The sequence below is a fragment of the Leopardus geoffroyi genome, chromosome C3 (genome assembly GCF_018350155.1).
Source record: "Leopardus geoffroyi isolate Oge1 chromosome C3, O.geoffroyi_Oge1_pat1.0, whole genome shotgun sequence".
In the NCBI taxonomy this organism is placed as follows: Eukaryota; Metazoa; Chordata; class Mammalia; order Carnivora; family Felidae; genus Leopardus; species Leopardus geoffroyi.
In genome coordinates, this window is record NC_059338.1 from 46,414,333 (window position 1) to 46,431,286 (window position 16,954).

At 38.8% G+C, this 16,954-nt stretch overlaps 1 protein-coding gene across 1 annotated transcript in view; it reads left to right on the forward strand.

Moving 5' to 3' along the window:
• LOC123586573 (serine/arginine repetitive matrix protein 1-like) overlaps positions 1-16,589 on the forward strand; it is a 118,368-nt gene extending 101,779 nt beyond the window's left edge. The window contains exons 8-9 of the mRNA XM_045455805.1: positions 16,388-16,443; positions 16,554-16,589. The gene's annotated coding sequence lies outside the window, so the exon portion shown is untranslated. The remainder of the gene's footprint in view (positions 1-16,387; positions 16,444-16,553) is intronic.
• The last annotated feature ends 365 nt before the right edge of the window (positions 16,590-16,954 follow it).

The following is a 16,954-nucleotide window of genomic DNA, read 5'->3' on the forward strand; positions in this document are numbered from 1 at the left end:
CAGAGCCAGTGAGAATCGTCTCAATGAACAACAGAAGATATAAACAAACTTTCTTTCAGTTCACGGTAGTACTTATTTTGCATTGGAAAGTATGTGTAATTCAAACTACTATAATTCCATTTTCATGCCAAATGTAATCCTGGAGGAGGCTCTTGCTGGCATGAGGTCTGGAGTTTGTACTGCCTCAAAGTTAGTAGCTTGTTTTTCCATCTGGGCTAGGCACAGAGCTTGCAAGCTTTTTTTCTGAGTTACTCATTCTCTGGTAAATTCCAGTCTTGGGCTACTGTAGGACATATGCAAGGCTTTGCCCCAAGAGTTGGAAATGTAATATGGCCCTTGTTTAAAAGTGTTTTGCTACTGGAAGTACAACTAGTTCTACTGAGGTTTGTGTTGGCCACCTCAGGCTTGTGGGTTCAGTTCAAATTTTTTACTTAGTTCTACAAGGTTTTATGGGTTGGCTACCTGAGAGACTGGCCCTCACACTATTCCTTCTTCCCAGCTGGGAATATTTCTTGCAGTACTTGGCTAAAGAGTTCCAGATTTTACTTTGGAATAGTCATGATGATGGTTCAAGTGTTTTTGGAGAGTGTTCATATTTGGAATTTCCCTATCTGGTCTGACATGACTCTAGTTGTTGGCTTCTCCTGATGGGGCGGTGTTGAAGGACTTGGTCTTGAGAATACACTATTTGTTTCACTGAGTTGATTTATATAGATTTTAGGTTTGGAGGCTGTATTAGTTTCCTGTTGCTTGCTGCAACAAATTCCACAAAAGTAAAACAATGCAAATCTATTTTCCTGCATTCTGGAATTCAGAAGTCCAAAGGAAGTCTTGAGAGGCCAAAATGTAGGCGTCAGCAGGGCTGGTTCTTTCTGCAGATCACAGGGAAGAATCCGTTCCTTACATCTTCCACTTCCAGAATCCCCCAACAGTCCTTGGATACACACTCCAGTCTCTGCTTTCATGATCACACCGTCTTCTCCTCTACTGTAGTTAAAATTTCTCTTCTTCTCTTCTATAAGAATTCTGTGATTACATGTAGAACCACCCAGATAATACGGAATAATCCTCCTATCTCAAGATCCTTAATTACATCTGGTAAGTTGATTTTGCTATATATAGTAATACTCACAGTTTCCAAGGATTAGATTATGGACATCTTGGGGGATCATTATTCAGCCTACCATAGAACTTGATGCATCTGAATTTGAATTCTGGTTCAAACATTATTTTATACTTTCTAAGCCTTAGATTGCGCATGTCTAAATGTTGATAATAATGCTTATATCTCATTAGGTTGATATAAGATTCTGATGAATAAAGTATGTAAAGCATCAAGGACCCTATAGCCGTTCAGTGAATGTTAGGTTTTTTTCCCCTGCCTTCTCTTATACTCTCTGAAAAGTTAAGGATTTCAGTTTGAAGGCAAGTGAGACTTCAAACTTTATAAATATTGCATTACAAATACAAAATACTAAAAACATTTTTGCTGAAGAGATTATCACACAAACACAATACTGGTTAATATTCAGTTGGGGATCAAGTCAGCATGAAACTGTAATGTAATGCAACAAAGAATGTATTATTGTATTTAGAGATGTAAGTATTATAATATGAATGGATTAGAGGCTTCCTAACTCCAATATGATATTGAGAATTTTCTGTTTTCAATATCTACTCTGCTTTGTTTCAGCAAATCAGATCACTGTGTTTGGGGGAAAGGGTGTGAGAGAGGGAGGCGTATCATTCTTCAAGTTTTTATTTAAGCATGGAATACATTAAAGCAATGGCAATTTACAAATTAATAAATATCAGTTAAGCTTCTCTATATATCAGACAGTGCCCAAGATAAAAGCCATGGTTCTTACCTTTAAATGGTTTATAATTTAATGGAGAGACAGAAAATAAATATATAATTGCCATAAATTAGAATAAGAATTTTAATGGGTATGATGGACACAAAGGGGAAGAAGTACTAAGTCTGTGGGGAGAATTGGGTAAGACTGTGTGGAGAAGAGATGGTCATTCTTGAGCCAACTTTTGAGGGAGGGGAAGGCATTTTCCAGGTGCATGTGGGGATAGGGTGATCCAGGCAGAGGAAGCTGTGTCTGGAAATATGTGAAGGACCACATTACTATATGCTCACGGGACCATGTATGGTAGGAGCAGACAGGCATAGACATTTATTTTGAGAAACAAACATACCTGACATTGAATTCAAGGATGAATTCAGGTTCTTTTTGTATAAGGAACCTTGCATAATATAATGTCTAGTTCATTTACTCAACAAACACTTCTTGGGCAGCTACTATGTGCAAGAGAAAGTGTGCAAGGCTTTGGGCATACAAAGTTCAGAAGAGTCGATTCTTGCCCTCCAAGTCCTTAAAATCTAACACAAGAGCTTATAATCAACATGTTCAAACTCTAGAAATTTTAAGAGTTTGCAGTTAAATACAAGTGGGTATTTCTTGTGCTGAGCTTTTATGGAAGTTGAGGGCTATGAAAATTGGAGTTAAAACACTATTTAAAACCCATTCATTTTATTATCTAATGGCAGTAGCAATGTTGGCTCTTCACCAAAGATTTGCACTTCTCTTCCATAGTGAAGAGTAGTTACTGGACAGTGACTTTTTGGCAGTGGCCAATGACTGCATTTCCCAATTATTATACTTCAGTGGGAGTATATAACTAGCTCTCACTTTTGGAATCTGGCACACAAAACTAGTTGGCTGAAGTGGTTAAGAAGCATCTTCTGTTTCTTCTCTGATTTCTGGCTGGATTAACAAACCCCAAACAAACCTCCATGTTTTCTGAGGATGGTGGAGGCACAAGAAAGAAACTGGGTCCTTGTATCACTGCGTGCAGGAAAGCTACCAGTCAACTAGAAACAGTCTCATTGATTAATACGAGTGAGACATAATATTATATTGCTTAAAGCTACTAAAAATTTGGTATTTATTTCAGCAGCTTGTGTTACCTGAGTTATCACATAATAAAGATTCCATTATGCAGATTCCATTAAGCATACTTACCATGCTTCCTGGGATTGTCTTCATTGTACCATTAATAGCTAGTGCTTTTATTCACAAGTCTAATGATTAGAATTATCTCCTCTTAAGCTAATACATGATTAAATTCTGTCAGTTTTAGTCAATGATCTCTAGAGCAAGGCCAGGTAAGAAAATGTGTGTTTCTGGTATGGAAGGGCTTCCTTATTATGGCATTGCAGAGAGAAGAGGGAAGTTTCTGAGGCCAGCTCAAGCTGGTTGGTATGTTACCTGGAAAGGAACTTAAGAAAACATCATTCTGAAGATAGTGTGGTCAGAGGCAGAGATGGTATCAGGAGGGGTTACCTAGAAGTTCTAAGTGAGCCTACAAAGATCAAGAAGATCTTGTGTGATAAAGACCATGAGGACTGAGAGTTCAACATCTAAATCCAATAATAGGCCTGAGAGGCTAGATATATCTTTCCATGAGTGGTGGTAGGAAGCTTGTTCCCTAGAGGAACCAGAATAGATGAAACAGGAGTAAGAGAAAATAATTTACCCCTTTCTTTGTGTTCTTCAACCTAACCTAACCTTTCTTTCTCTTATCTTCTTAGTTTATAGACTTTATAGAATTCTTTTCACTTTCCTCTGGGTTCATTTTAAACTGTGTAGAATTAAATATAGAATTTCGTGTGTGGCCAGTTTATTGCCAAGCTTGGTGAGTTTGGTTATTCTAATATATGAAGGTTATACATAGGGTAGGGTGTTAGGAGGCTGGGCTTTGAAATGAACTAGATTAAGTTTGACTTCCCAGTTTGACTTACCAACTGGGTGATTTGGGGTACAAACTTTTAGTTATAAGATGAATAAATTCTGGGGATCCAGTGTACGGTATTGTCACTATAGGTAATACTGTATTGTATATTTGAAAAGTTGCTAAGAGAGTAGATCTTAAATATTCGCACTGAGACACACACACACACACACACACACACACACACACACACAACTTGGTGAGGTGATGGATATGTTAACTAACCTTTTTGTGCTAATTATTTCACAATGTATATGTATCTCAAATCATGTTATATACCTTAAACTTACACAATGTTATACATCAAATATACTTCAATAAAGCTAGAAAAAAATCAGTTACCCAAATTTCTATATCCAGAGTAAACTACTATTAATATATTGGTGTTTTCTCCTTCCTTCCTTTAGTCCTTCTTTCCTCCCTCCCTCCTTTCCTTCCTTCCTTTCTCCCTTCTTTCCATCTATCCGTCCATCTATCCCATCATCCTTTCCTTCCTTAATAGAAGAATGCTACCCATACTGTTTTATAGCTTCTTTTTTTACTTATTAACATATTTCTATGTTATTAAATATTCTTCTAAAAAGTAAAATGAATATTTTTCTACAACATCATTTTTGATGCCTGCATACAACTTTGTTTTATTAATGTAGCAATTTATTTAGCAGTTCTCTATTTTGGGGCCAGAGTTGGAAATACCATTGTTTTGACTAGTGTGGCATTTACCATGTACTTATCAGTGAAGCCAGGGGAATATTTTGATAGAATTTGTGTTTTCTCTGATCTCATCTTATTTTCTTCTACATTCTCAACATCATTGTTCCCCCCGCCCCCAGTTGAGGTAACCACTTCCTTCCCTTTGCTCTGAGCATATACACTGGAGCATATCTGAAACTCAGTGGGCATTATAAACTGACTAAATTTAGTTTTAAAAAATCTGGCTGGGCCCACGGATATTACTTTCTTTCATAAAGGCTTTAATATTTTTGTTAATTTAGTTCAATATCATTTGTAAGCTATGAGTTCTATTCATGAAATGGGTCATCAGATGGAGGTCATCAAGTGGCTTTATCATTGTGCTCCAAAGCCCCCGAAATCTTTTTGTCTCTGAAGAGGCAATATATAGGCAAATACTCTAGTGAATACGTAAGCATATCAGTTAGTAATTGTGTTATGATGGAGTCTGCCACTGATTCCCAATGTAAAATTGTTCAAGGGAAAGGAGCTAACATTTATTAGGAACTAGATACTGCACCTGAATTTACATCATTAAATCCAAACTACAGTTTTGTTGAGGTTACCTGTTAGCACTCTAATTTTCAGAATATACCGAAGCTAAGCAATTAATCAATTTGCCTAAAGTCACGTAACTGGTACAAGGTGGAGTGGAGATTGAAATACAGGTCTGCCTGGCTCCAAAACATTTGGGCCACTCACGATCATTCCTGCCCTTGTAATAGTTCACTAATCAATGAACTCTTGGTTCAAGAATATACCTTAAATGCCAAGATTAAGCAACAAATAAATGTGCTGTTGGATAATCTATTTCTATATCTGAGTGGTTAAGGAAACCAAAGTAGGAATACAGTTGCTTTGTGCTTTCTTCCTATGTCCCAAGATTAATGATGGTCAGAAAGATTCAGGAATCTGACTGCTCCAGTAATTCTTCCTATGTAGTCTCCAAGTTTCTGGTAAAAATGAATTAATACTTGGTAGCCACAGATTTATAGTCCTAGAAACACTGGCCTGAATAGGTCACCTAATAATCTCACTCTTAATTTTTAACACACATAACACACTAATGGGGAAAAAAATAGACCTTACCAGAATTCTTTGCAAGACATAGTTCTTGTATGAGACAGTAATGAGGCAATGTCTGGTTTTTATTAAAGGTCATAAATTAATGATTCATAACCCAAACAAAAGTATAGACTTTGTCATAAACATTATTACTAACCAATGCATTGTCAGTGGAACATGCTTTGAGAAACATGAAATGAGACCTTTCTTCATATCTTATTTTACTTTAGTTGTCACTTGAATCTTTCCTGACAGTTTGTAATCCAACCTATTTTAAAAAGCTAGAGAAGGAGATACATTACTCACATTGGAATGAGTTGCAAAAGACATTTATCCAAGGATCACACCAGAAAGGGACCAGTGTGTGTGTGTGTGTGTGTGTGTGTGTGTGTGTGTGTGTGTGTTTTAATAGATGCATAGTTTTGTCTCCATAGAAGTTTGAATTTCATGTTCAGGGTTAAAAGTAGTGAAGTGCCAGCAAACATGAGTGTCTTTGGAAAAGCTATGTAAAATTTCATATTTAAACCTTGTGAACATTACTCCTTTATTGTTAGACTTAATCTGTTTTCCCTTCCTTTGGAAACTAGCTTTTGTTTTGAAATAGGAAATAGTAAGAAATTGCTGCAAAGGGAAACAATAGAAAATAAATATGTTATTTTTTTTTTCAACGTTTATTTATTTTTGGGACAGAGAGAGACAGAGCATGAACGGGGGAGGGGCAGAGAGAGAGGGAGACACAGAATCGGAAACAGGCTCCAGGCTCTGAGCCATCAGCCCAGAGCCTGACGCGGGGCTCGAACTCACGGACCACGAGATCGTGACCTGTCTGAAGTCGGACGCTTAACCGACTGCGCCACCCAGGCGTCCCTAAATATGTTATTTTTGATGTTGTTTATTTGCATGAGTATAATGTGTTTATCATTTTTAGGCTAAGTGTTTTTCTTACATGCTTGGAAAAATTAACCTGTCTGTGCCACAGTGAATTGCTTGCTAGTGTTTTATGGAGCCAGGTATATGCATTGCTCAGTGATTTTCGGTGGCGGGGAGGGTGGCATGGATGGAGGATAAGAATCTCATGGAAAAGACATATACAAGGTAGCATTACATGAAACTTAACCATAAGTAAGGGCCTGAGAGACAACCTGACATTATGGAAAAAAAATTATGGATGCAGAGTCAGAGGATTAGTGTAAATGAGGGGTGGTTGTGTTGGATTCACTCTGGAATATTCTCTGATAGGAAGTGGACTCAGGAGAGGAAGGAGGGACTGTAGGAGCTTCAGAGCAGGATGGTGGAGGTAAAACAAAAAGTATTGTTCTGGATAAGCCTCTGTGGTGCTCTGTCTTGGGAAAAGATGACCACCTGGGAAGTATATGACTAAACCTCAGGATGTGACTTTGGAACCCTGTCTGGTTTTGGTGAGGAGTACACTTGGTTAGCACAACCTAATTTCTGACTGGAATCATCCTTGATTTCCTCTTTAAAGCCTAAGAAGCCTAGTCAGGGGTCTATACTCTGCTGGTGGTAGCGACTGGAACCTGAGACTTGGGTGAAATCGCCTGGGAAATAAATGTAGGTAGAGAAAAAGGAGAGGATTCCAGACCACTTCAAAATTCAGATTGGGTAGAAAAAAAAAGGAGATTAAGAGTGGGGAAAATAAAGGGCCAGTGAGGTAAGAAGAAAACTAGGAGAGTGGGTGACACTGAGGCCAGGAGAGGAAAGTGTTTCAGGAAGTAGGGAGTGGTCGATAATGCTAACAGGTCCAGTAGGATGAAGGCACAGATGTGTTCATTGGATTAGGCAATGTCAGGTCACTGGCAACCTTGACAAGAAAATGGAGGAATCAGAAGCTTGACTGGAGTGGTCAAGATGAGGACACAGACAAGGTTGAAAGGATGGACATGGGACTGTGGGATCCAGACTGGAGGGAGACACATGGATGAGTGGTAGGGCCTGAGTGTTCAGAGAGTGGTTGAGTAGAAAGGGAAATGGGCATGAAAGGTTAGTCTTGATGGCCTCTTTTGAGGTAAGAAAGTGGAGATATAGTTACTCTTTTGAGGTTTTTGCTATAAAGAGTGGAAAAAAATAGGTTGAAAATTACTGGATACCTTGGTTCAAAGGAGAGGTGATTTTTAAGATCAAATAAACTAGATCAGATGAGACCAATTCAGAAGAGTGGGAGGAATAGAAGTGTAGGAGAGAGGGCGTAACTGCAAGCTAATAGGACATGGATTAAGATGTCCCAATGGAACAGGTGGGCCTTACTAGAAGAAGGGTCATAACTTCGTGTATCTGTAGGGAAGAAAGTAGAATGAATAGGTACAGAAGAAAGTAGATGTATAGAAAGATGAGGGCACTCACTTTAAATTGCTTCTAATTTCTCAGGAAGATATAAAGTAAGGTCAAGGGTAAGGTGAGACAGGGATATTTGAGAGGAGAGCAGAAAGTGTGGAATGGTTGTCCATGGGAGTCAGACAGCAAAGGTACTGTGGACGTATAAGTAGTTGTCAGGAAGTGTTAGGTATCCTTGTGACTCTGCGTCATGAATTTATTGTGGAACTAGTTAGGAGTATTTAATGGTTTCATCAAACTTCAGTTACTAGAATATGGTTAGAGTTGAGTTTAATCAGGTTTGGAGATTTTCTAGGCAAGTAGGAAGGAGGAAGAGAGAAGGAAAGTAATTACAGGAGTTTGCACGTCAGTGATTTTCTGGGCATGGAGGGTAGTGAGGACATGAAGGGTGATAGGTTGAGAAAAAAATCATCAGTAAGAGGGGGAATGATCTGGAGGTTGTCATATGTGATCTACATACAGGTGGAAGTAAGTGAATTGTAGTCTGATGGTATGGGCTTCAAATGAGCTGCATATTTTATTTTATTATTATTTTTTTCTTAATGTTTATTTATTTTTGAGAAAGGGAGGGAGAGAGAGACAGAGAGAGAGAGAGTGAGCGGGGGAGGGCAGAGAGAGAGGGAGACATAGAATTCGAAGTAGGCCCCAGGCTCTGAGCTGTCAGCACAGAGCCTGACATGGGGCTTGAACTCATGAACCATGAGATCATGACCTGAGCTGAAGTCGAATGCTCCACCAACTGAGCCACCCAGACGCCCCTGGGCTGCATATTTTAAAGAAGGTAAGGCAGATTAAAGTTTGAAAGTAGCACTGGAAGCTGGGGGGACGATAACCAGGTTCTAAAGTTCATGGGCCTTAAAGAAAACAGCAACATTTTCTTGTGTCCTTAGGAAGACCAAGGTTTCAATTAGAGAAAGGGGATGAAGGAATCATTCAGAGAAGGTGCACACTAGAAGTTCTGTATGGCTTGGTAAGGAAGAGGTGGAGTAGGATAGAAAAGATGAACATAGGATTATGGGATCCAGACTGGAGGGAGACAGCTAGATGAATGAATGAGAGTGATTGAGTAGAAAGAGGATATAAGTCATGATATTCTTGATGGTCAGCAGGTCAGATCTCAGTCATAAAACAACTAGAAGGAAGAGGGAACTGCAGACAGAAGGGTGCTGTATGGGCTTCCTTGAGATTTCTGGACTGTCTTTGGGTTCTTATTGCCACTGACCAGCTGTGCATCCTTGGACAAATTATTTTCTGGCTCTCACTTTTCTTCATGTATAAAGTGACTCACTTCCAGCACTCATGTGCTGTTTTCATTGTCTGAAGTGGTCCTTTGCTAGCCTGTTGAAATCCTAGCCATTCTTTAAGAATCTTCTCAGAAGCCATCTCTACTATTAGGCTTTTCTTATTTAATCACCCATTCCAAACCAATGTGACCTTTCTGTTCTCAGAATGACTGTAACACGGATTCACCCTGGTAGCAGTTATCAGTCTTCCAAATAATACATTTATTTCTGTTTATCTCTTAAACTTGTCAGAAAATCCATGAGAACCTGAAATGTGATACATCTTTTTGCTTAAGTAGATGCTCAGTAAATGAATCTTTTGAAAGAACAGTGAAGCATACTTCTGGAGGACAAAGGAGTAATGAGAGAATAGATACTATTAGGAAGAGAAAGTGAAAAATACCCTGTATTATATTTCAAATTTGCATAGGACATTTAGGTACGTGGAAAATGTAATTTTATTAGGTCTAAGTTGGTTGTATGGCTCTTGCTACAAACTTGAAGCAGTTACAGATATAATAAAGCTATTAGTAGAGGCTTGATTGTGTCCTGCTGAGCCTGGGGCCTGACCTCCCTGGGCTTCCCTTACTGACCACACTGTTTCCCTCTTTCCCCTGCTGATTGTATTTTGCCTCAGTAGGTACATTCTCCTCCAGGGTCTCATTAGATGCTCCAACAAACAGGGGCAACAAAAAACACACACTCTTCATTCCTGTTCCATGATAGATTCTGTACCCCTTTGATCACAAGCTTTCTTGAATACTGCTGTCCAGAAAAGAGAGGACCCTCAGGAGTAGGCTGGACATTGGCCCCCAAAGATAACATATCTAATCTCAGGAACTTGTGTATGTTACCATATATGGAAGAAGGGTCTTTGCAGATGTGACTAGGTAAAAGATCTTGAAATGGGAGATTATGCTGCATTTTCTGGGTGGGCCCTAAATCCAATCAGAGGTGTCCTAATAAGAGGCAAAGGGAGATCTGACACAGAAAATAAGACCATGTAAACAGACACAGATTAGAGTGATGTGGCCACAAACAAGGAATGCCAGCAGCCACCAGAAACTGGAAGAGGCAAGAATAGATTCTCCTCTAGAACCTCTGGGGGGCACAGACAAATTAATTTTTCCAAGCAAGTAAGAAAAGAGTCTCTGGGGGGCTCTTGGGAAGATGGCTCAGTGATACTAATTTTGAACTTCTAGCCTCCAGAACTGTGGGAGAATAAATGCCTGTTGTTTTAAACTGCCATGTTCATGGTACTTCGTTACAGCAGCCACTGGAAACTAATACAGCCTCCCAACTGTTCCTTCAAATGACTCCTAATATCTCTATTAAGTACTCCATGAAAAAATAAAGGGTCCCTAATAGCATTTCCCCACCTCATCCAGTGATCTTTTTACTTGATCTTCAGGAGAAAACCCAAATGTTTATTGGTTTTCTGTATCATGTTTGCTCTTGATTTGTTGTAAGCTAAAAAGTGGAAGGGAATTGTTCATTCACTCTGTGAAATATCCAACCCAATGCACTCTAGATGCTGTTTTAATGGCAAAGACTTTATATGGAAGACTTTAAAGGAGAAAGAATTATGAGAATAGCAATTTTAACAAAAATCTCTCCTCTTTCATTAAGTATGAATTTGGGATTAGGATGCCTTGCTTGTCAGAGTGGCAAATGGGAAGTAAGCAAGGTTATGTTTTTAGTATAGGAAGCAGAAGAGAGGGATAATGTATCCTATCAATTCTCATTCTATGACATTCAGAGTTTTCTGATTATCAATACAATCTTCCCTGCAGATAAATACACTTTAGCATTTTATTATATTTAGGGTTTACTTACATCCTTCTAATGATCAAGTTTATCTTAAATTTGTGTCTATGCTTTGGGATACAGATCTTTGAAACAGTTCATTTGCATCCCAAAGATTTGGTTAGAGTCGTAATTCCTAAAGAAGATAGATACATTTGCATTTCTAATTTAGGATGTAATTTCATCTTTTTTTCTGTTTAAAAATGCTTCAATTGGTAAAATTGGTGATAATTTGGCTTTTTTTGTACCCCTAAATCAATTTAGAAGGAAAAGAAAAGTCAAAGAATATGTAGTCAATATACAAGACAGTATTAAAATCAGTTCATTTTAACATCAACATTGAGAATTTTATATTATCAGCAAATAAGACATGTTTTATTTTTCTCAAATCTGGGCTTGATAAATGGCTTGAACACATCCATTACTCTGGGTGAACTCCTCTCAGTGTGAATTCTCACTCTTACAGGAAGGGAGCCATTGGTTTATGGTACATTTAGAGTGGCTTTACCACGTGTACGAAAAGTCTTGCATAAAAGAATGTTAACTCCGAATGTTAGGAAACAACCCCAAGTGCCTGTTAATAGAAACTGGTCAAATATATTAGAAATTCATAAAATGGAACACTTCACATACATTAAAAATTCAGTATCTATACTTACAGAATGATTCTCAAAACCTATTTAAAATTTTTTTTAATGTTTATTTATTTTTGAGAGGGAGAGAGAGACAAGAGTATAAGCCAGGGAGGGGCAGAGAGAGAGGGAGACACAGAATTCAAAGCAGGCTCCAGGCTCTGAGCTGTCAGCACAGAGCCCAATGTGGGTTCGAACTCACGAACCGTGAGATCAGGACCTGAGCTGAAGTCAGATGCTCAACTGACTGAGCCACCCAGGCGCCCTTACCATTTGTGTTTTTAATTAAAAAATTTTACTTTTCTGAGCCACCTGGGTGGCTCAGTTGGTTAAACCTCAGACTCTTGGTTTCAGTCAGGTCATGATCTCATGGTTTGTAAGTTTGAGCCCCACATCAGGCTCCACGCTGTCAGTGAGGAGCCTGCTTAGGATATACTCTCTCTCCCTCTCTCTCTGCCCCTCACCCACTCTGTCTCTCTCTCAAAATAAATAAATAAACTTGAATTTTTAAAAATTTTACTTTTCATCTTGAAATAATTCATACTTTATATAGTTGCAAAAATAGTACAAAAAAAATCCTATTTACCTTCACTTAGTTCTCCCAAAAGTTAATACTTTATATAAATATATAATACAATGCTCAAAACTAGGAAATTAACATTGATGCAATTCTGCTAAATAATCTACATACTTCCTTCAAATTCTTTTTCAGATGTCCCACTAATGTCCTTGAGCATGCTTTCGCCTGGGACAGCTCCTCCAATTCATTAGTCTTTGCTTTTTTATGACCTTGACACTTTTGTAAAGTAGTCATCAGATACTTTGTAGAATGTCCCTCAACTAGGTCTTTCTAATGTTTCTTCATGATTAGACTCAGATTATAATTTTTTTGGCAAGAATATCACAGAAATGGTGTTGTGCACTTTACGGTTAAGTATTGGGAGATACATGATGTTGGTATGTTTTATTGCTGGAGACATCAACTAGAACATGTGCTGGAGACATCAACTAGAACATCAACTAGATGGTGTCTGGGTTCTCTATGGTCATTATTGTCTTTTCCTTTTATAGGAAAAGAAGGAAAAGGTCTATAGGTCATTATTATCTTTTCCTTTTAATAATTATCTTGTGGGGAGTTAATTTGAGACTATTTAAATATTTTGTTGACATCATGCTTTTTTTTCTACTAATTTGAGCATCTATTGGTGATTTTTGCCTTAGCAGTTACTACTGCAGTGTTTTGTGTTTTTTAAATTTTTTATTAATTTTTTATTTTTTAGTGAGAGTGTGTGAGTGAAGGAGAGGGGCAGAGAGAGAGAGAGAGAGAGAGAGAGAGAGAGTCTTAAGCAGGCTCCAGGCTCCATGCTCAGTGTGGAGCCCATCGCAGAGCTCGATCCCATGACCCTGGGATCATAACCTGAGCCGAAATCAAGAGTCAGATGCTAAACTGACTGAGCTACCCAGGTGCCCTCATTTGTGTTTTAAAAAGTGATATACATACCTATGTCTGTCACTGTGTAGAATAGCTTGGGAATGATTTATCAGAAGCTGGAAAATGTGATTAGCTCTGGGGAAAAAAATTGGGGAAGAAGGCAGCTAGACAGCCAAGTCAGGGAGATGTTTTACCATGTAACCTTTTATGTCGTGTGAATTTACCAGGTTCATATCTTATGATTTGGTGAGGGACAGTGATGGAATGAAACCTGTTGTCTTAAAAAATAAAATAATCTTTTCAAATGACACAAGAAAAGGGGCACCTAGGTGGCTCAGTAGGTTAAGTGCCAGACTTTGGCTCAGATCATGATCTCACGGTTTATGGGTTCAAGCCCTGCATTGGGCTCTGTGTTGACAGCTCAGAGCCTGGAGCCTACTTCCATTTCTGTGTCTCCCTCTCTCTCTGCCTCTCCCCTGCTCACACTCTGTCTCTCTCTCTCAAAAATAAATAAACATTAAAAATTTTTTTTTTGAAAAAGAAAACAAATGACACTAGAAAACAATTTGCTATAAAACAAATACATTTATGATGAAAAATATTGGGAGAGGAGAGAAGCTAACTTCTACTGAACAAAAAGGATTTTGTTGTTTCTTTAGATAAAAATCAGGGACGATTTCTTTCTTTTCAAATGTTTATTTCTTTATTTTGAGAGAGACAGAGAGTGTGGATGGGGGGAGGGACAGAGAGAGAAGGAAGGAGAACAAGAGAATCCCAAGCAGGCTCTGCACTGTCATCATAAAGCCTGACATGGGACTTGAACTCAAGAACCCTGAGATCATAATCTGAGCTGACATCAGGAGTTGGTTGCTTAACTGAGCCACCAAGACGCCCCCAAATCAGGGACTATTTCATTATATTATCTGAAAGCACAACTACTTGGGTTTGTGATCCAGAACTGTAACTAGCTGGTTCATTCAAAAATTATTTATTTATTAAAATTTTACTTACAATTTGTGATAGATTTTCAGATAAGGTCTACATTTTATGTGTCTTTTGGCATAAACATTAAATTCTAAAGAAACATCAGTTCAGCAAGAGAGTCTGGAATTCTTACTATTGAAAGAAGCCATTTTGAGCAAGTATACTAGAATTTTATTTTGAAACATTATATTACTTTTCACAACTAAGAAAAGATAATTTCTTTAAAAATTTCAAGTCATACGTAACTGTGACTTCTTACCATAAGCATTATTATGAGAGATATTTTGGAACAACTCAGAATGTTTTGGAAGCACTGACTCTCCCTGAGCCACGCTTGTCAAACATGATATGTCTATGCTACTTGTTTTTTTAATGTTTATTTTTTGAGAGAGAGAGAGAGGCAGACTGCAAGTGGGGGAGGGGCAGAGAGAGAGGGAGAGACAGAATCGGAAGCAGGATCCAGGCTCTCAGCTGTCAGCACAGAGCCCGACGCGGAGCTTGAACTCATCAGCCACAAGATCATGACCTGAGCTGAAGTCGGACGCTTAACCGACTGAGCCACCCAGGTGCCCCAATGTCTGTGCTACTTGTAAAATTGATAGGATGCCATTCTTGCCAGCTTGCAAGCACAGTGGGTCACACTGATATTTGTAACATGAAGGTCTATCCCATTTGTCATCAGAGGGTCCCTCCTTTAACATGGGAAAGTAAGTAGGAGGCTTAATCTTACAGATCTCTGAAGTATCCACACAGAAGTTTCTTCAGTACCTTGTGGGATTTCCCACCACTCCAAGTCCCTACTGAACCCCAGTGGTGATATTGCAGTTGCTTGTTCTGTTTCTCTGCTGCTGTCCATGGATGAGATGATGCTCTCCTCTCTAGAACCACTGGAGACAGGGTGAAGGGAATGTGTGTGTGTGTGTGTGTGTGTGTGTGTGTAATATTACACTAGTTTGTTTCTTTAACTTTCCTGAGACTTGTGTAGGTTAAAATAGCTGTCAAATAGAACTTTTCACAGTGATGGATTTGTTCTCTAGTTAGCACTGTCCAGATAGAGTAGTCACTAGCCATAGGTGGCTGTTGAACACTTGAAATATGGCCAGTACAACTGAGAAACTGAACTCTTACATTGTTGGTGGGAATGCAAACTGATATAGTCACTCTGGAGAATCATATGGAGGTTCCTCAAAAAGTTAAAACTAGAACTACCCTGTGACCCAGCAATTGAACTACTAGGTATTTATCCAAAGGATACAAAAATGCTGATTTGAAGGGGCACATGCACCTCAGTGTTTATAGCAGCACTATCAACAATATCCAAATTGTGGAAAGAGCCCAAAGGTCTATTGACTGATGGATAGTTAAAAACACACACAATGGAATATTACTCAGCCATCAAAAAGAGTGAAATCTTGCCATTGGCAACAATGTGGATAGAACTAGAGAGTATTGTGCTAAGTGAAATAAGTCAGAGAAAGACAAATACCATATGATTTCACTCATATGTGGAGTTTAAGAACAAATGAACATAGGGGAAAGGAAAGAAAAATAAAATAAGATAAAAAACAGTGAGGGAAACAAACCATAAGAGACTTTTAACTATAGAAAACAAACTGAGGGTTGGGCTACAGTGGGTGATGGTTATTAAGGAGGGCACTTGTTGTGATGAGTACTGGGTGTTACATGTAAGTGATGAGTCATTAAATTCTACTCCTGAAAACAATATTACACTATATGTTAACTAACTTGAATTTAAATAAAATCTTGGAAGAAAGTAGATAGATAGATAGATAGATAGATAGATAGATAGATAAAAAGGTGCACCTGGGTAGCTCAGTCGTTTGAGCATCTGACTTTGGCTCAGGTCATGATCTCACAGCTCCTGAGTCGAACCCCACGTTTGGCTCTGTGCTGACAGCTCAGAGCCTGGAGCCTGCTTCAGATTCTGTGTCTTCCTCTCTCTCTGCCCCTCCTCCCCAACCCTGTGCTCTGTTTCTCTCTCTCTGTCTCAAGGAAATAAACATAAAAAATTTTTAAATAAATAAATAAAATTTAAATAGTCATGTGTGGTGAGTGGTTACTGTATTGAGCAGCACAGGTTGAAAGCCTAGTTTCTGGAATCTAATTGTAGCCAGCTGTGTGACCTTGAGTTGGCCCCTTAATTGCTCTAGGCCTAATTTTCCCCATTTGAGGGATGGAGATGATTAGGTCCCGACTTCCTAGGCTTGGTGTGAGGATTAGATGATATGCAGTTGTCCCCCCTCACCCACTCAGTTTCCAATTCCCTTTCTTCGTTTCAGGTACCAGCTGTCAGCTGTGGTGAAAAGTGGAGATTCTCCTTCTAAAGAACCCTGAGGTCAGTCGCAGCCCAGTGCTACCTCACAAGGCTGTATTGTGCACTTTGCCTCATCTCATTGCATAGGCATTTTAAAAATTTTTTTTAACATTTATTTATTTTTGAGACAGGGAGAGACAGAGCATGAACAGGGGAGGGTCAGAGAGAGGGAGACACAGAATCTGAAACAGGCTCCAGGTTCTGAGCTGTCAGCACAGAGCCCGACGCGGGGCTCGAACTCACGGACCGCGAGATCATGACCTGAGCCGAAGTTGGCCGCTTAACTGACTGAGCCACCCAGGCACCCCTGCATAGGCATTTTATCATCTCACGTCATCAAAGAAAGGTGAGTACACTACAGTAAGATATTTTGAGAGGGAGAGACCACATTCACTAATTTTTCCTATAGTATATTGTTATAGTTCTATTTTATTAGTTATTGTCAATCTCTTAATTATGTCTAGTTCAAAAATTAAACTTTTTATTGTAGGTATGTATGTATATAGTATATATAGTGTTTGGTACTATCCAC